The sequence below is a fragment of the Lepidochelys kempii genome, chromosome 7 (genome assembly GCF_965140285.1).
Source record: "Lepidochelys kempii isolate rLepKem1 chromosome 7, rLepKem1.hap1, whole genome shotgun sequence".
NCBI classification, from domain to species: Eukaryota; Metazoa; Chordata; order Testudines; family Cheloniidae; genus Lepidochelys; species Lepidochelys kempii.
In genome coordinates, this window is record NC_136386.1 from 72,587,473 (window position 1) to 72,592,125 (window position 4,653).

The following is a 4,653-nucleotide window of genomic DNA, read 5'->3' on the forward strand; positions in this document are numbered from 1 at the left end:
AGTGCTCTCACTCAAGGACACTCTGCAGATGCTCTCATTTGGAGAGGGAGGTTTTTAGCAACCAAGCTCGAGGGAATTGGTGTTTTAAAAGCATAAATCTCTGAGGATATGGTGGAGAGAGCAAATGGGAACTAGTGCAGGCTCCTCAAAGCTGAAAAATAGATATAGCTGGTATTCCTAACAAAACAAACAAGGTAAGGTGTCTTTTGCTAGCAGTTACCAGAACTCATCCCTAATAAAGGGGTACCACAAACATCCCTATGTAGCCATCACCAGTGGAAAGAGAAAACAAAATCCATTTACAAAAGCTTAATTCCCAGTTAAAAAGCAGATGAATGTCCACTGGTTGTATTTGTGGAGTTTGAAGTTAGCCCCACAAGGCATGCTATGTGATTTATGTTTGGCTGCACATCAGCTTACAATTATTCACTTCTGAAAACTCACAGCCACCCTTGTTGGGTAGCGGGTGGACGTAAACATTTTCTACTCACCTCTTTGTGTTGCTGTATACACAGCTCTGCTCAGCTGCTGCAGAATGATACAACATTTTTACACAGGCATCATTACCTATACAAATGTGTGCGTAGTGAGGACTGTTGGGGAAATCAAACCTTTGATCTGACATTGGATCGTGGAAAACTTTTAGGCTACATAGGAAGCCCCTCCAAAATTAAGGCTCAGTTCAGCAAAACCCTAAAGCATGTGCTTAATTTTAAGTGTGTGAGTAATCCCACTGAGTTGAAATGGGGCTACTCATGTGCTTAAAGCTAGGTACACGTTTAAGTGCTTTGCTGAATCGGGCTCTATGTGCTGAGTGACCCACGTTAGCTATTGTCTCACTGACAAATCATAATTCAAAGAAAATAGTTTTGACAGCAAACCATTTTTATACCATTATACCATTTTCTAGCCCAATCAAAAGTGTTGAGTAGCTGCTCTCATGGAAGCTGAGTGCCAAATCATATTTATTATTCTGCTATTATGTTACACAGGAAATAAAATGTTATAAAATATTATTCCCTGAATATTTAGTGCTGCTGGCTACATCGGCTTTTTAAAATCAGACAGAGTGAATGCTAAATTGAGAGGCCTAGCTATGTTAAGGAAAGAATACACTGCAATCTTATGAGTTGTAATGGTCTATAAGTCACTCATACCATAGTCTCAATGTGGAAGGTTTAGATATAGAATGACTGTAGAGGGACTCTACAGCTAAATCTTGACAGACACAAAATCACAGACAAACAACACAGATAATTCTCTCTTACAGCTAGACTGCTGCATTGTTTTTTCTCTTTTCACAGGGAAGAGGTTGAAAAGAATATTGATCTGAAAAACAATACACAGGCACTTTTAATCTTTCCCTATGATATATGAAATACAATTTCCATATGCATTCATAGGATTCAAACCTCTGACAGATTGTGAATTTATGAATAGTCAAACTATTGTTCAATAAAAAAAGAGAAAAAATAACCAAGAGACTCAAAGGAAGACTGTCCAAAACCACGGACTCCAGCTTGCAGAGATATAGTAAGGGTGGAAATGTATATATTAATGACACAGATCTTATTGAAGCTTTGATTGATGTGGACACCAATGCCAGAGATCAAAGTGAATATAGACTCTTCTTCAAACTTTCAAAATCTCCTTTGACTGATCATAGCCCAAAGTTATTTGCATGTGTCCAATCCCCTCAACATGCAGGGTCTGCACTTCTGGAAAAAATCACTTCAGTCCAGTAAGGCCTGCAGTTGTTAGGAAAGCAAAGGATGGGAGGTCAAGGGAATCACTGTACTTCATAAAGTAATATATGTCAAGTGGAGAGTATGCTTATACAATTTGCAGATGATACCAAGCTGGGAGGGGTTGCTGGCTCTTTGGAGGATGGGGTTAGAATTCAAAATGGCCTTAACAAATTGAAGAATTGGTCTGAATTCAAAAAGATTAAATTCAATAGACAAGTGCAAAGTACTTGACTTACAAAGAAAAAAAATCAAATGCACAACTACAAATGGGGAATAACTGGCTATCCAGAAATACTGCAGAAAAGGATCTGGGGTTATAGTGGATCACAAACTGAGCATGAACCAACAGCATGATGCAGTTTCAAAAAAAGGCTAGTATTGTTCTGGGGTGTATTAACATGAGTGTTGTATGTATGTTATTAGAGAGAATTATCCCACTTTAACAGGAAAGCGGGGAGGGTGTGGGAGGGGAAGAAACCTTTTGTAGTGATAATCAAGGTGGGCCATTTCCAGCAGTTGACAAGAACGTCTAAGGAACCGGGGGTGGGGGTGGGGAGGAATAAAAATGGGGAAATAGTTTTACTTTGTGTAATAACCCATCCACTCCCAGTCTTATTCAAGCCTAAGTTAATTGTATCCAGTTTGCAACCTGAAGCAAATACTCACCAGCAACCACACACCACACAACAGAACCACTAACGCAGGAACCTATCCTTGCAACAAAGCCTGTTGCCAAGTGTGTCCACATATCTATTCAGGAAACACCATCATAGGGCATAATCACATCAGCCACACTATCAGAGGCTCGTTCACCTGCACATCTACCAATGTGATATATGCCATCATGTGCCAGCAATGCCCCTCTGCCATGTACATTGGCCAAACCGGACAGTCGCTTCGTAAAAGAATAAATGGACACAAATCAGACGTCAAGAATTATAACATTCAAAAACCAGTCGGAGAACACTTCAATCTCTTTGGTCACTCGATTACAGACCTAAAAGTAGCAATTCTTCAACAAAAAAAACTTCAAAAACAGACTCCAATGAGAGACTGCTGAATTGGAATTAATTTGCAAACTGGATACAATTAATTGAGGCTTGAATAAAGACTGGGAGTGGATGGGTCATTACACAAAGTAAAACTATTTCCCCATGTTTATTCCCTCCCACCCCCCACTGTTCCTCAGATGTTCTTGTCAACTGCTGGAAATGGCCCACCTTGATTATCACTACAAAAGGTTCCCCCCCACCCGCTCCTGCTGGTAATAGCTCACCTTACTTGATCACTCTTGTTACAGTGTGTATGGTAACACCCATTGTTTCATGTTCTCTGTGTAGATAAATCTCCCCATTGTATTTTCCACTGAATGCATCCGATGAAGTGAGCTGTGGCTCACAAAAGCTTATGCTCAAATAAATTTGTTAGTCTCTAAGGTGCCACAAGTACTCCTTTTCTTCTTGCTAGGTATAGTAAGTAGAGAGGAGGCTGATAGCCGAGTGCTTTGTGGGGAGGGGAGGGAGAAGCAGAGCAGCCCTGTGGATTGCTGTTACTCCAGTCTCAAATAGCCTCATTTGCCAATCTCTAGGGAATGTTGCAGGGACCATTTTTCCAGCAGGCCTTTGAGGAGTCTTAGTGGAGGGTGTGTTGGGGTGCTAATGTTTTTCATGAAGAGCTGCTGCTTTGTAGATGGGGGAGGCTGAATGAGAATAGGGTTACTATACATCCAGGTTTTCCTTGACATGACCTCTTTTTTTGGTAGTCTGCTCTCCATCCAAGAGGATTTTTGAAAAAAAGTCAGTCTGGGATTTTTGCAGGGCAGATTCAGCAGCTCAGAAAGAACCCCCAGGGATCCGCTTCCTGATTGGTCCCTCCCTTGCATCCTTAGCTGATTGGGCCATTCCCCTGCAGCCCTGAGAGGGGATCTTGCACTAACTGATGGCTGATGCTGGGTCCTGGGCTTGTGCAAGCCGCCCTGCCAGCATCACAGGGAGTGACACTACCCCCCACCTCCAGTGAGTACCCCCAGTGCAGTTATCCCCTCCAGCTCTCCCCAGGTACCCTTCCTTCCCAGTACACCCCCCTCTCATGCCCCCCCAGATATCCCCTCCAGCACCTCCAGGTTCTGCCCCCCCAGTACACACACCCCCCCGGCACACCCCCACCCCCTCCCAGTACACACCCCCAGGTAGCCCCTCCCAGTACACACAACCCCCTCCTGCAGACACACACCCAGGTATGCCCTCCAGCACCCCCCAAGTACCCCTCCCAGTACACAAACACCTCCAGCACCCCCCCCGGGTACACCTCCCAGTACGTGTACGTACACACACACACACACGTATCTCCTTCTGCACCCCCAGGTACTCCTCCCAGCACACACACACACACCCCTCCAGCACCCCCAAATACCCCCTCTAGTACCCCAAACTGTACCCCTTCCACTTCTGCCTCAGTGCCTCACCTCCCCAGCGTCCTCTTTTTGGGAACCTAAAATATGGTAACCCTGATGAGAAGTGTGTTTTGATTTTGTAATTTTAAATAATTGGCAGGCCCTGTATTAATTTCATATTGTTAAAAATCAAAATAAATAAATGAACTATCGACCCACACTGGAATTGATAATGAAATTCAGTAGTCACCAGTTTTCAGCTGGCCCTTGCTTTAAGGGGGTATTTCTTTTCCTGCACTCTGCTCTCCAGATGACTTTCAGAGGGAACTCAGCAGAGACATTTAAATTCTGTTGGATCATCCCCAAAATTGTAATAGGGTTATAAAAGGTTAACCAGTAAGCATTAGGTTTACCAGTTAACCAACCTTAACCTTTAACCCTAGCAGCCCTGCACGGGTGAGGGACTCCAGCCACACCAGCCAGAGCAGCCCTGGCTGCATTGGGCTCGCTGGT